The sequence below is a fragment of the Achroia grisella genome, unplaced genomic scaffold (assembly GCF_030625045.1).
Source record: "Achroia grisella isolate CSIRO2021 unplaced genomic scaffold, CSIRO_AGI_Agris_v1 utg856, whole genome shotgun sequence".
NCBI lineage: Eukaryota > Metazoa > Arthropoda > Insecta > Lepidoptera > Pyralidae > Achroia > Achroia grisella.
The window spans coordinates 3399019-3416706 of NW_026713045.1; positions in this window are offsets into that span (position 1 = coordinate 3399019).

The window sequence follows — 17688 nt, forward strand, 5'->3', positions numbered from 1 at the left end:
CGACTTTGTACAAAGTCTACACCTGATGAAACATTATTATTAATAGATTATCTATTATTAAATTATATATCACCTTAACTAATCCTTGCTAATAACATAAATGTAAGCATGACTTTCTTTTTTTGTTGTTTATATTACTTAGCGTTTATATGATTCCAGTTGAGTCATATGAAGTAAATATATGGCGTGAATATTGTAGGTACTTTAAACAGAGTTGGATATAGGTTACTTATTACATCAGAAAGGCGGAAAAAGTCGCAGGCATAGATTAGTATTAAGCTAATATTATTAATGCGTAAGACTGTCAGTTTGTCTATTTAACACGTTTTCGAACGTCTATAAGATCTTTATGAAATTTGAACTGTAGATATATTATAACACATAGATACTCAAAAAGCAGATAATGTCGCGGGTAACTACTATATAATTTATTGTACTATTTATTTTAATTTATTATTATTTATTTTCTCTTTTCTATACTTAATGATTTAAATAATCGTCATGAACAGTATTGTGTACAGGAGGTATTTATCATAAAAATGTACATAAAATGTATTTTACAATAAGAAATACATAGAATGAAGTAGCGTGATCCTGAACAATGATAAAAATACAAGTATATTGTTTGAAACGTATTTATAGATATAAATAATGATAAGAAGCGGATTTGTTATTGAATATAACTGGATTATTTACTATTTAAAAAATAACACAGTTTGCCGTCGTGATGTTTATCTAATTCAATAGTTATTAAATTGTAATACATATAATCACTTATTTGTTCAATTAACTGATTAAGATTTAATATATTTTTAATTAGGGCTATGATATTATGTTTTACTGTCATGCATCCTTTCGGTATTTTTTTAAACATACATAAATTAGTTTAACATTACTAAATCCGTAACATTACATGACGTACAATACATGACTTCCGATGTGTGTCTGTCTGTTTAGTTTTCACGACTAAACTGCTAAACAGATGTTATTGATATTTGACATGAATATAGATTGGTAACCATTTACCATCAGATGGGCCGTAGCTAGTTTACCACCATAGTAGTATAAAAATAAAGATTGCATCACGAAGACAGACATAAATATACATCTTATATCTCAAAAAAAAACTGAAATTCTAGCGGTGTAACAGGGTATGATATTGTTATTTCTAAATTCATGACAATTGGAACTTATTTTACTAGTACTTTATGTTTTACTATTTATTATAACTTTAGCAAATAATGGCAACATTTTTAATATATATAGAAATAAAGGGAACATTACAGTTGAATCAATAAATAAATATATTTTATTACAGGTTTTAATATTCCATTTACTAATATTATAAAAGCAGTATCAGTAAGTCGTAATCAAAGACGCGAAATGAAATTATGTTACGATTGCGGATATATTATGCTTTAATTTCAAAAAAATATATGGAAGGGGTGAAATTGCGTATGAAAATTTATAGAAACAGCATACGAAGATATGGGTAGTAGCTAGTACTTACGCACGCAATTAGATGCAATAGATAGCGTCAACAATTAAATAATTGTTAATGTATTGTATTATATTAATTGGGAAACGGCTATTGTACAAAACACTAGACTTTATATTATGTCACACCGTAAAGCGGGGGAAAGGGTTGATATAATGTGACTCTGTACTACAAAGGATTGAACTTCGTGTAAAAAACGTGAAATCTAGGAAGAAACAGAAAGAAAAAATGTCTGGGATTTAGACTTTGTGACGTCACAATTAAATTTCAGCTTGAAATTCTAATTGTTAAGTATTAAAATATGTATCAACTGTGACAGGGAGGAGGGGGTTAAAATAAAACAATTTTATTAGTTACGTTACACATTGATCAACGTAAGTATCATCCAAATGAGCGTGATTGAATAACAAGACATTTATAATGTTATTCAGATAATGTATGCAAATTTCTCCGTGATCCAAGCATTAACCTTAAAGGACCCTTTTATAAACCTACTTACTCTGTGCTCGGTTGTTCAGTGGTTGAATGATTGAATGCAGGAGCAAATTACACAGTGCATGGACACCTTATTACTTCTCTCGGACTGTTAAAGCAATTTAACTGACATTTAAATAATTCCACGGCAAATGGGAGCAGAAATGGCGGTTTGCTTAATGTTACGTACATTAACCTGTGAGTTTATTGCAGAAATGTTTGTCACGTGTCTCATTTGTATTATAATAAAATTATTAATGTTTATCGTCATGTAAGTAATTTTACTATGCAATTTGATTATTTACTATTACATTTGAATTTATGTCTAACTCTTCATAGGAGTAAGATATGATATTATGAATACGAGTATATCAGTGCCGGATTAACTTGGTAGCAAGACAATCATTTGCTACTGGGCCCATACCTGAATAAAAATAAAATGACAAAATTGTTTTTATTTTTACTTTTTTAGTGTGCACAATATTTGAACCAAATAAAATAAAAGATTTGCCGTCTACATATAAATGTGTTTCTCTTTAACCCAACCTTAGCAAAAGAATGTAAACTGTGGGTGTCTTCAAAGAAATTGAATCTGGTCCAGTATTGGTTTAATCCGGCAAAGAGGTACATAATATTACAGCTATATTTGCACATATAACTTTTCTTTAAGAAATAACTGGGATAAAGTTAATCTCAGCTTGTATCGTTCTATGGGTATTCGTTGCTTCCTTAACTAACTATGCTTTAACTAGACTTTTCCAGAGTAAATTCCTTAGCTAATCAAATGATCGCCACACAGTGACTGAAGTTTGAAAAAATTCTTAAATGCCTTCTGTAGAAATCTCTGTTCAATAAATAAGCTATAAAGTGACAGAAATACTAATATACATATACCTAAAAATAATATGCTAACCTGTATACAATCTTTGTATATATAAAAGTAGAACAAAAATATATCCAAGATTCTTTGAGTTCCACGTGAATTGGAAATTTCAGAAATTTCAAATATCGAACAGAAACTGGGGAGCTGTGGTAGGACTCTTAAAAGTCTGCTGACAATTTGACAACCGACGGCTGGCGGCCCTCGACAACTTAATTAAGGTGCAGTTCTCAGTTGCATGCATTACCACCGCTGCACCGGTTTTATCCCGCGAAATAAAGCTAATAGCTGTAAAAACAGAACGGGCATAAGGTAAAACAATTACGCTGTGGTAATTATGGAATACTTGTACTTATTTATAATGTGAAACTCATCATTATTGTATGGGCTATATTTAAACAGGTTATACAGGATTTAAACTTATACATACTTAATGATTTTTTAATATTGATTTACTGTTGTTTACATATTAATATTCTCATTCAATACTACTACTAAAATTATATCTGACACGTTTTGAAATGTATGTTCGTTTTTTAGTTAAAAATCAATAGATAGTACCTACTTATTTATTACGTCATATGAAAAAACGAAATGTACTACCTTTAATAATGTAAATACTTTAAATATTATATCTGGGAATTATTTACAAAAATTATAAAGTTTACTAATACGTAGTTAAGAATAGTTAAAGTTAATATTCATTTAATTCTGCATACATAAATATTATAATACTGTTTAATGGAATAAAATCAGACATCTACAAAGTATTAATAAATCTATATATACAATTGAATGGAAAACAAATAGCAAGGAATTATAAACACCAATTAAAACAACAACAGCTTAAAAGTTTAAACAAGTCATCCTCGTCGCCAATTACAACGGTCGCTGTAACATTAGCAACAAAATGAACTTCCCCTTAATAATAGTGGTGGTGGCATGTTATGAAACGTAATTACCTAGTAGGTATACGAAATCCGGTAGTTAATTATCCCAAATTGTATAATGGCAGTGCGGCACTTCGCGACGCAGGGTTGCCATAAACTTATTACCTCATACAAGAGTCCAAAAACCTCGTATATTAGCCCTCCAATATATCCTTATACGTTATCGGCAAGGTGCACATTATTTAAATTATATAAATATTGAGAATTTTATGGTATAACCTAAGTATATTTTATTTTTAATATTCAGGTATTTCCTACCTATATATTTCTCAGTTAATGACTGATTAATTCATGGTATAGACTAATACTATAGTAGAATTACTAATAAATTTCCGTAGTAAAAATCTCGTACCGATGGTGTTTTCGTTCACTTAGCGCTTCGTACGGACTGTAATGTATCTGGGAAAGAGAAGGAAGCATGTCGTCGTCTCTAGCTTACACTACTGGCGTCATGGAGCCATTACGCTGTAAGCGAGTGAGAACAGTGATGTGTGTCTGAGAACTGATAATTAAAAAGACCAACAGTACACCGACCACCAAAAATCTCTTACCCTTTTGCATATATTCGTACCGATGACAACCCTGTCGCGACATGTAATTGCGAGCCGCAGGGCCTGCATCGGGACTGCTCGGCCCACTGTCTCGACTTTTGTATCCACTTACGATAACGGGAATGGGTCAATAGGCCGAGCAAAATAATATATATCCTGATCCTTATTATCCCCATTCTACAAGCGTTATGTTTATTATTGTTGCTTGTCAACAAATTTTAAGTTTTGTTTTAGTTAATTAGGGCTATTACCGTTAACGGAGACGTAACGCAAGAAAACCTCCTTTCCTTGAAGTAAGTCCAATTGGTTTTTTTTGCATAAGAAAGTATTTCCTGATAGCCTCGGCGGTCTAATGTTTTAGGACCGCTTTACTTTCGATGGTAACGTGTATTTGTATTTATGAGTATAATTGTAATTTGCAAAAAAAAACTAAGTTTTTTTATCAGTTTATCTAGTATTTGTAAAGGTTCAAAGAATGACGATAGCATGGTACACCCACCTGCGTTACGCGGCTGCAGTTGGGTATGACAATATGAAGTCTGCGTAACATTTTCCTTGCTTATTTATTGCATCTCCGTTCATATTGACCGTAGTGTGATGTTCGCTATCTAACCCTGAAACAATTTAACTATTCCGATCAGTAGTATCAGAAATTAAACATCCAAACCCAATACATTTACCTCTTTATAATATTAGCATAGTTGTGTTTTGATATAAACAATTTAGGAAGTTTTTCCGTTTCATTGAATTATATACGACTAGTGATGCCCGCGGTTTCACCCGCGTGAAAGTTATAGCCTATATGTTATTCTGATATATGAGCTATATTATTGTAAAGTTTCATCAAAATCCGTTCAGTAGTTTTTGCGTGGAAATGTAATATATATCCGTCCATACTCACATACTTTCGCGTTTATAATAGTAATAAGATTATAATAACTGTCATCCCAGTTGGGATAGACAGGAACTATATCAACTATCTACCTGTATGTTGTCGTAAACACAACACTTGACATCACTATACTTTGTCGCGCATATTTGAATTCAACGTGACACCCCTGTCATCTAACGCCTACCGCCGAGCCTAGCGCCACCTCTTAGATAAATTTTAGGTTCAATATGTACTTGGTATTTCCTTCACTCGAGGTCGACACTTTTCGTGTAGGCCCAATTGGAAATCACAACTTCTTGGTTATAGTTCAGGGTAGTAAATCAATAAGCTACGACGCTCTCAATCAAAATAAATAGCTTAAAACTACTTTTACTCATACATATACAGCGGACCAGATTTTTATCTTCTACAATTATACCGCCAACTATCTAATCAATCACACTGCCACTTTCTATAAATACAGTAGCTGAACTCTACTTTTAATACCGTGTAAAAGAGATAAGAACAGATACATTAATAACAGAGTACAGATTCATTTGCATGCAAATAGTTTAATATGACAAACTTTAATTAATAAATCACAACGTGTCTGTGTGATCCTCACGAGGTTAACACAACGTTGTATTATAGTTAGTGAGCCTACCGCCGTCTCCCAGATTTATTTTTATTAATAATTATTTATTTTATTTTTTTATTTATTTCAGGCCCATTTTATTTCATTATATACTAGGCCCTTTATCTAAATACCTTATAGATGAACATACATCTGAATTAATATTATACCTTACAGACTAACATATATAGATAATAATAAAATATAAACTAAAATATTAATATTGTCATTGTGGTGACACACTCACTATGGGAATCTACCACGGTGGCGGCGGTACACCACTCCCTTCTTTTCTTTCAGTCTTCCTACTGAAGGTGGACAGCATGTTGGTGGAGACCCGGGCCACAAAAGGCTTTGAAGCTTGCGCTGTGACTCGATTCCAGCTGCGTCACCCTCAGGTTTAGGTTAGTTTTCGTACAGATGTAGTCGACAATGTCCTGTTTCTTGGTGTCGTAGTGTAGGCGGGACAGGTACATTGCCGTGGTCGGTATTGCGCGATAATATGATGTTATCGGCTGAGACGATGTTAAATAACGAGAGTGAACTGACCAAATGTACACTATTAATGATCTTATGTATTAAATAAGCATGCAGTGCTTAGTAGTCAATTTTTAGTTTGTCTTACTAGGCATAATTATTTGCAACTATTTCATTGATAATGTAATAGTCTAACAGAATACCTACGACACACTTTTAATGATGCCTTGGTTAGGAATGGGATCGATAAAATAAAATACAATGTACATAACCATATTGTATTGATTTTGCTATAGTTAAGTTATATTTATGTATTTAGTTACAAACAACACTGTAAAACTGTTTGTATCCCAAAATAATTAATAAATCGATTGTTAGCAACGTGGTGGTTAGCAACAATAGTCCGCGTTGCTGACAATTCTTTCTCAGATTATTAAGTTAAGCCAAACATAGGTATTTGACGAACAAAGTTATTTAATAGCAGTTTAATTAGAATACGATTTTCTATATAGGTAATAAATCACTAGATCATAAAGTGCTCAGCACCAACACAGTAAGTTAAATAAAGACCTCTAAAAGTATAGTTAATAAGTTCTTTTGTAAATAATATCAAGTGGCGATCATCTGTCTTCAGGTAACTGCAGCTGTAATCATCCGGTTTGATCAAGGTGATCCGAGCCACAAGTTCCGCCCGGGGCATTCATCAAGCGATGACTTACGACGTGCGAACTCCACAATTACCGAACCTCCTCTGATTATACACAGCACTAGTGTAATTGTCACCTGAATAACTAACTTGCGGTATACATAAAACGAAATGCAACAGTAATGTGTAGTTGCTGAATAGCTACTTACCGCAATTATGTTAGCTAATAATTTTCAATTATAACAGATTAGAATCATTATGAATAGTCTGGCCATAAATACTGTTACAATTAAAAATAAACAAAAATTTAGATTTGAATTTGGAATCTGTCATTCTTTTAAGAATGCTTATTCTTTTTTCTCACTTTCCCGCTAATCGGTTGTAAAATATTTTTGTGGTATTAAAATGGAGTGGGGTAAGGAATAAGAGGTATATCTGATACCTCTTATTGTCGAGTGACGTCACGAATATGATATGTCAACGTAATATCCGTAGTAGTCATGTATATAGACGACCAGATTGACGAATGAAGATCAGATTGACGGAAAGCATATTTGCCATTCTAATTTAAATAAAAAAATATAGTCTACGTGGGCACATCTGGCTCAATTATTTCGACTGCCAAGCAACTTGCTTATGTAAGCTGTGTTTGTGGAGACATGGCAGTAAATTCACAGCACCTACTCCTTTTAGTCTGCCGACAATTATACATAAATAGAGGTAAATTTATACCTTTTTGGGTTCAGGATAATATCTATATTAATCTACTGATTTTAGTACTTTATGATATTTATAGATAATTTTAGGTATAAAAAATATGTAAAGCATACCCTACCACATTATGCAGAGAGCAGTTGCAAAGAGGTATAAATATAATTAATTTCAGAATAAATCAACTATAAGCGTTTATTTAAGATTCCATGATTCCATATGCACCCTTGACATGACCACATACCACCATTACTATTCACCATAAGGATGTAGATACGTTACCTACATTCCAGTGATCATACCAAGCGCGTCTGCAACGTGGGTGCCTATTAATTAAACACCAGCAATTATGCTAACATAATAACATCTTGTTAACAATAAATTCCATGACATCTATTATATATATCAGTAATGAGGGTTCAGTTAGCCTACAACTTACATAGATCTAGACTAAATTTATTACTTTAGTTATTAATACATACACAATATACATAGGTACATTACAAAAAAGTGCTTAAGTTAGTTAAAATGCAATGAAAATATTCCTATAATAGATGTTATAATGATTCCTACATTGGACTGATTTGACATAACTATAATAGAATAGAAATAATATTTATTGAAATAAACTTAATTTAAGCACTACCAATCATTCAAAGCAAACAAGAAAAACGAGCAAGAAACTTACATGTGTTTTTTTTTTAAATCAGTGTTGTTCAACATTGCATTTTTAAGATATTGTGTGAACGAAGAATGTTGACATAAATAAATAGTTACGAGAGTAACAAAATAAATCAGTCATTGTTATCAGAGCAGACTAGTCCTTACAAGCAGCATCCGTTCACGAGTACAACGGGCGAGCCAGCAATCATTACGCTCAACCATACATATTTTAAGGAGCCTAATGACGATGTAAGTGAAAAGTATAGAAACAAAGACGCATCTTAGTTAATAAAATACCATATCGCGATACTTTTAATTGTCCACAATAACAGGTACAAAAGTTCGAAGTCGCGATAAACTGTATATTTCCACAAAACTCACATCTTACTCGTAACTTAGTTATTAGGTAATTCGATATTGATATATTAAGTTGCAACACCGATTTGGATATACTGTAATGGTGTTGTAATACTGAAATAAATAATTATTATTGTTGTTAGGCTTTAGTATATAGTGTTAAATTTTATTGTGTACATTTTACAGAGTATTCTCAGTGTGAGAGTGTTAGACCTACAATGAGAATCACTGGCAGATTTTATATATTCTTTTATACATATTTAAAATATGAGTGTTTTTTATTCACAATTTGTTTTATATCACTTCTGTCACTGCTCTCTGCTATAATAAACGTCTACATAGCATCTGTCTTTATTTCATTTAAGTGAAAGACTCACTCACTTATCTCTAAATATTAGGTATTATACAGATTTGCACTTTAAACATTTAGATACCTAAACATAGATCCGCGCTGATTGATTCAAGCGATGCAGTTTCCGATTCGTTCTACCAATTTTACAGGTCTTAAACCTTAGATAATGGGAAGATCAGATCGACATTAAACTGTGTAATCGTTTCTGTAATACTACGTTGGCACGTCGTAATTTAGCCACGATTCTGACTGGGTTTGTATTGTTTCTATTTTATTAGGGTTCATGGCGTTCTGATCCTTGAGGTCTATGATAGTCATCTTTATGATTGCTAATATGACATTATAATAATTTCTATATTCAAAGGAGTTTCATTTTAATTGGGAGTTATCGAAAGTAATATTAATAATTTTAACACGGATAAATTCATAAAAGACTGGCTAATACTTTTTTAATTAAATAAATGAATCTTCCGATATAAAGTTATCCTAAGTGACTCCTTATAACATTAGCTATGCGCGAATGATAGTCCCGTTAAAATCGGTCCAAACGTTTCGGAGATAATCAAGAACAAACAGACAAAAATATTTCAATATTTTTTTCATGTTTTTATAGTACATACAATGCATTTAGTGAAAAGCTGTAAATCTGAAATTACAATCCGACGAAGAATATCATAAACTGAGTCAGTATTTTAGACCAAAAAAAATGTTAGGAGTGGACAACCCTTATTACTTAGGAGTATGAAAAATAGATAGTCGCTGATTCTCAGACCTACTGAATATGCATACAAAATTTTTTTGTTTCGTTTCGGAGGAGTAAGGTAACTAACAATGTGACACGAGAATTTTATATAAGTTTTAACTTATTACATAATATTGATAAAAAAATATTTATTTGTACTCGTTATGCACCGTAGTACATAAATGATAATAACCAACATTATCAAACCACAAGTCCGTTAAATTATCCAGACGTCAAGCAAATCAATACAATACCTTCAACGACGGTATCGTAGAATAATGTTCCATCGAAAGCACTTACGGCCTATTCCCTTAAACGGCATCATAAAACCTCAACACAAATTTCATTACGCCCGCTGCAAATAGAGGCCCGTCCAAACAGATTCACTTTAAAAAGTTTCTTTACCAACATAGTAACAAAATTGCTCTCGGTCTCAACTCAACATTACCGCGTCCATAAAACGTTATGGCGGCCACTTCCATTATCCTTCATAAGCTAAAACTCCTTATAAAGAATGGCGTAAGTTATCAGCTCCCGTGGACGGATGTTTTATGACCACTTAAGTTAAACCCGAGGTTACATACTGCGAGAAACTGCCTGTGTAATTGGATATGCAGTCGGCCATCATTGCCCAAAAGTTTCATAGATTTTCTTTGTGGAAATCAAAATTACTACCTTAGTAAAGAATTTTTAAATACATCACTCATAGTTAAAATCAAATAGATATTTTTAGCCATGATAATGTAAAGGTAAACTGCGCTAACGGTATACGCCGTCAGGGTACTAGATATTATGTTATCTGAGGTACTAGTAAAGGTTGAACATGAAATCAGATCAGTTTGCCCATCGTGGCGAGTTTACCAGAAATTAAACACGATGGTTTCCAGGGGGGACGTGTGGAGGTCAAGCTGACAAGGTATATTACTAATCAGGGGTAATCAGTTCACATTACTAACAATCCCCTTCCCTCCCTCAAATAGGTATTCGGTAGTTGGTCTAAAACGACTTACACCCGACTCTTAAATCAGAAGATATATCAGAGACGTTTCTGGTAAAATCGGATCGACAAACAGAATATGAAAAATCGGTCGTAGATAGATAGACATGCCGTATGAGATACTGTTCTTTGTTGATTACAATGTTAAGATACATATAAGATAATATCATGTAAGTCACATTTATTTATCTGCATTTTTCTTAAATGGTTCACGATGATAGTGAGCTCTATAAAAATTTGACTTTCTATAGAAATTTGATTTTGTTAAATATTCAACAATTTCACACACACAAAAGAGGAAATCCTTATATTAAGTATATTAACAATTATAAGCGATTCAGAGCTAAATTAATATGCCAATTTATAATGATGTCATTAAATACTTTCGCTCTTGGCTTACAAATTCTGTATTTATAATTCTAAAATATATACGGGATAATATGGAGTATTGATAATGTAATACGTCCCTTAGACTAATAGTACCTCACAACGCAGTGTATCGCAACATTACTAAATAAATTTAATTTATCCACCTATCACTGAATACGTAATAATCTACTACTAATATTATGGTACATTGTAGATATAATTGTGGATTGTAGCCAGGGATGTCAACGAGGATCCTCTTACAAATACAAGATTTTTTTAACTGTAGCACGAGATTTTCTACGAGATTTTAACCTATGCAAATCGGTTAAAACACTGATGTACGTGATTAAAGGGCGAAATTGCGCTAAAGTAAGAGATTTTATCTATTTTTCTATTACTTCGTTCGAGGCTAAGTGTCTTAAAGTTAGCAACCCTGATTATAACTATAGCGGCGTGGAACTTCAGCGTGATATATGCACGTGCGCACTCGGCATTATCGTCAAAACTGTCATAGCTAGGTGACAGAAGCGTGGATTTATAGCTCATTTCTTCGTCCTAGAGATAGCGATGCTTTACGGATATGTCTGCTGTTTTGTTACCATTGTAGTCGTCTGTTTGCAGTGTAGTTGCATATATAAATTTGTCAAATTGATTCTTTAGGTACATACTTATGTAATACAGTTTATCCATTAACCTCTAAAAAATTAAATAAAAACAATAGTTGTACTTAAAGATGAAATAACCTATAGTATTCACAGCCTATGAATCGGCCGATTTTCTAAAATTAGGGAAATATCTTTCTATCTATCTACTTTAATAACTAAGTATACATAATATAAAAGTATTACTACAAACACAAATTACATAATTTAAAAAAAACATCTTTTAGTATGTAAGTAGATATTCTACTTTCTTGTTTATAGCACATATCGTATTTCAAATATCATTCGATTAAATTCCGAGTCTATCCGTTCCACAAAGAATTCGTATACCTAATGTATGCAATAAAGCACCTAATTTCTATTCCGCATCGAATAAGAGCGACACCATTTATTCATTATGAGAAAAACACTACAATTCACTCTAGACCAATAACTAAAGTTAATTCAAAGGTGGAAACGGTCGGTAAGGTCACAGAGGACTCCGTTAGCGTTCGCCCATCAACTTTACAGCATCTGGCTCGTAATTTAATTAAAAAATTCACAGAAAACGAGCCGCGGCCTCGGCGCAATCATCCAAATTGCGCGCCTTCAACGGCAGCCTAATTCCCTTAAATATTATTTTTGCCTCTTTTATAGTATATTTTGAAATTAACCCGACCCGCGTAATGACTGTAATATGCTTCTCCTTGATTAAATTCCCTCAAAACCAATACTTAAACGTTATCAACCGTTATCGATGGGAGTCGCGTTGCGAGGACCATTTGCGAGCTCCGAGCAAACTCATTATCAGCTATCGGTAGACGAACATGACACAAGGGACCTCCTCTTTTATGTCCATATAACGAACTCCGCAGAAATCTATGATTTTTATGTAAATTTTCGAAAAAATGTGCAGTTATTAACGACCTACACAAACCTATCACATTTCGTGAGTATAATCTGAATAAATTATAATTAAAATTAATAATACCATATTAGTTTACACGATATCTGTTCATTAATTGCAGTGCAGACTTAAGACAACTGAAGTGCCAAAAACTGTGAACATTGAGACATAGAGAAATGAGAAGCTCTCGGAAAATAAAATGTCATGTCGAAGTTAATTTTCGATATTTCTTGTAGAGTACATTCTTGTATATTAGATTCAAATTGTAACTTTTACAAGTCGTTACAATCACGCTTTTACGCGGCGCCAATTCTTTCGCACTTGTGCGCGTCGCTCGCCGCGCTGCGCCGGCTAGTAATTTGAGCGATTATGTCCGCCAACACTTTATGCCGCATTTGCATAATAAAATTACTGGCAGCCGTCAGTGGTGGCATCATCACGAGCTTGTAAAAAATGGGACGGTGGACTTTACCTACGTTTAAATAATTTTATACGCAAAATCGATTTAGTTCTAATTTTCTGCAAGTACTTAATATAGCCAAGCACGTCAAATTAAACTGTTCTTGAATATTGTTTCAGATAAACACAAATTGTATATATCAAGTATACTAATGCAAGCAACTTTGTATTAATACAAGACTAAACCCTACAAATTGCAAAAATAATAATTGTAAATAAGTAGGTATATTAGGTAAACCTGTCTGTCATTCATTCATTCATATCTTGTCTCTGTCTTGTAATGTAATGTAATGTCTGTCTTGTATATGTAGTTACAAATGCATTGAAGACTAGGCATCTCCACTTTCACATTCACATTCACCTTTTCTCAGATTAATATTATCAATATTTTCTTCACCAATAATTTTGTCAAAGACGTTAGAAGTCTATCGTTGGAGCTTATGTAAACTACCGTCTGTCTTTGGACTGGCAAACAGGCTAGCTGCTACGTGATGGTAAACAGTAACTGTCGCCTATAGGTACATAGAGTACATGAACAGCAATACAGATATAAGATTATCATGTGACACCCGTGATACTCATGCTTACTGCGTACTTTCAAAGGACTAAGTTTAAATATATGTAGTTTCAAAAGGCTCGGAACTAATAAAAATAAAATAACTTTGCTTAGAGTACAATTTGCAATTATTTTTAGTTATATGAATGTTCTAAGTATACATCTAAAACTAAATACATTTATTTATCTACATATTTTTTAATGTATCTAAACAAAATATCGAAAAAGAAATGGTCTCGTTAATATTTGTTATTTAGAACCTTAGTACCTACGAGCGAGAATATATTGATCATAAAACGAGCAAGTAAGTATTTCCACATTAACGCAATAAAACTTCATTTTAATATGCATTAATAACATATTTCATTTATAACCCATAATTACAATCACTTTGTGCTATTTAAATAGCAACTAAGAATCAACAAATTTAAATGAAAAAACTGACTAAGTAACAACTAGTTATCAACCAAGCAACGCGCCTAGTTATAAGTTTTGCATTTAAATTGGCCGGCATACTTCGTCACCTTTATTAGAAAATATATTCTTCATGCTAATACAAATTACAACTGAGAAGAAAATGGTTATTACCTATTACATACCTACCTACCTAGATGCTTTATTCTTAACGCAAACGTGCATTTCGTAATGTAGGTGCAACTAAACTGTAATATTTTGTCATTTTCTTTTAAACTACGTGACATAACCGCTCCTTATTTATGGACAAATTGGTTATAAAGGTTTGGCTGATAATCTAATTTAATTATTCAAACTAAATCTTTAAATGTGATTACTTTCATGTCAAATTAAAGTTCGTTTGAGAAATTGTTAATATTTAAGTTGATATATCTATCTAATTTATTTAGATAAAGTGTCTTATATATTAAAATGAATACACACAATAAATGCATCAATAATACGGATGAAGATTTAACCTAAGGATTCATTTCTTAATGCAGCTGATACAAATAATGAATACCTTACACTTATACGCGACCCTTACACTTAACAAAAACTGGAGGATTATCAAAGATACGATTTACTAGTTGGATCAAAATCCACCTTTACACCACTTTAATACCGACAAACGACGAATTGTATGCCATCTCTGCCACTTCGATCCCTTTACATTGTTAGCAACAATTTGTTACAAAGCTATATACTTACATACGTAATAGGTGGTTAACAATTACCAACTGTACGTAATAATTATAGCCAGTAAACATTGCAATTACATTTAGAAATCAGCAAAGATGACAAGTGAAAAGTACAATGTTGCAATATAGCTTAGTACATTAAGCATTACGACTCTCGCGCACGTTGACAAAGAGCATAATTCATTTTTAACAAGCAACACACAATTAACGGACGTTTCCAGGCATTAACAATTTTACAATATAAAATTGATGCCCCGACTTCGTGTCCATTTGCGGCGAACACCGTTTACTTTGTGCAAATAATGATTAATAAACATAAATTGTACGAAAAGGCCATCGGCTTTTTGTTTCGTATTAAAACCGTGGTTAATATGACGTGTTCGAATACATTTTAATTTCATAGATGCTTCCTACTGGGTATAGGAATTAAGTACTAGTAATGGGGATTTAATTCATTGTCCCATTGCAAAATATGATCAACCTTCACGCTGTGTCTCCTTTAAACCGTGATTAATTTTGAATAATCTGGCACGATAGATTAACTGATCTGCCTACCTCCTCTTCATCATATTCTACTGGTAACGCAAGCAAGTTCTTATTTCCATCATGATGTTTTCGCTTACTTCAGCGCTGTCGCTATTTCGATGTTCACAATTCAGTGATTATGGGATTGACACATAGGAAATACATAATTGCTAAATTGTCACTCTCAATCAATGTTATTCAATCAATTCAGTGATACAAACGAGAATTGCTAATAAAAAAGTTGCATTTTCCTCTTACTGAATTAATTAAGTTATTTTGTTATAGACGATAATGTAATGATTGAATAATAGTGTACAGTGGTAATTTCTTAGTTTTAGGTTTTCTATAGGGATATCACAACAGCATTGCTTATACATAGATAGTATACAATCTCTGTAAAAGTTACTAAATTGAATGTGTAGTTACTTCATTTTGAACTGGCGCCGAAATTCTGGCATCGATGTTTATTTAGGTACCTAGATGGCGGTGACAGGATGAAATTTTATACCATATACCTTTCTTTTACATCTACACTTCGTAAAATATAAACATTTAACTTTTTGTCACCATTAGTCAAGAAATCAAGTCATCATTGTGAGTTTAGATATATAAAAAAAATAAATTACAAAAATATTATACAAATTGACAGCCAATCAGAATGGTCAACGGAAGGATTTACAACAAAATTATCAGCTATTATATATTTGAGTGTTTAGGCACACATGTTGCGGTTGGTCCTTTGATCCCAAATGTGCGGTTCGTGATAGTGTAATAGAGGCATAAATTGGATCAGTAGTCGACCGATTGTCGTGGACGTCTCATTTCCTTTGTATAATGGATTTATTAAAAGAAATATGTTACTTTGTCCCCAAAATAGCCGGTAGAAAACGCACGCGATGTTTCATTATTTAAATAATAGACTGCGTGCGCATGCGACATTTTTGGTAACATCTAAGCCGTAAATAATAACAATGATTTATTAAAAACTCTACAGCGCAGTGGTAACGTGCGTAAATAAATATCTTTTCGTGAAGTCCATAGTTCGAGTCTTTATCGCTAAAATGAAGAAAAAAAATATACATGTACCTAATTTGTTTTCTACAACTCCGAATATAACATATAACTCCTAAAGTACCAAAAGTTTATTAAAGAATAATTTATTCGTATACAGTGTTAGCCTACAGTTTCAGATTTGAAAACAATTTTTAAACATTTCAAACTTGAATAAAATTGATCATATGTCGTGCATTATGTGCAACTTCAAAAAAATATTTTAATATTGAGGTTGTATATCTTAATACATACCTACCTACTATTCAGTTGAATGATTACTATTACAGAGTACAGGATTATCTACTACATATAGATACTCTTTCCTAACCCTATATGTTTCCACCTAAAAACTGTTGGCGCTACTTTACAAAACTAACACAGACAGACAGATGAAATTGTACAATTTTAGTTTCGGTCACACACATATTAAGACATGCGTGTTTCTCTACCCGTATTTTGCTAATAATAACGCACTAGAAACACGCAATTACTTATTACCTATTCTATGCTATGGTTACGAGAGGTCAGAACAAACTGTGGGATGAAGCAATTTGTGGTAATCAAGACAATGACGCATTTTATCGCTATTAATGTCCGCAGTGTCCTTTGTCGGCATCATCCGAGTAAATTTTTACTACTCTTGTGAGGTCTGTTTACTACTAATTGGGAGAAAATAACCACTAACTCATTATATCGGAACCACCTGTCGGAAAACAAATAGCCATAATTATCCATGCCAATTGTCAAAGGAATATAAGCTCTTTCCACTACCACGATAGGGATTACGGGTGAAAAGTAATTACGATAGATCAATTAATTTCATTTCTAAAAGCTGATGCAATTAAAATACTTAGTTGTTGTTTTTTAATATACTTACAGCTGTACCTATCCTCTTCTAATATCGTACTTTTTTGGTAGAAATAAAAATATATTAGATATGTATTTAATAATGAAAAAGTTTATTAAAGAAATAAGAATGAATAGATTATTTATTTTTCTATTTCTATAGCAGTCGTAGTTTTTATGACGATACAAAAGGATTGCCTAAGACATTCTTGGCGATTGAGATCTTTCCCCTCCCTCGCGTTAGTGATAATCCTTGAAATCATTTAACTAGGAATGTTATATGTATATCTGTTTAATCTATGTAAATATAATCACGATTGTTAATCTCAGATAGGAGAATCGGAATAATTTTGTTGTTTTTAAGTTCTATTATTA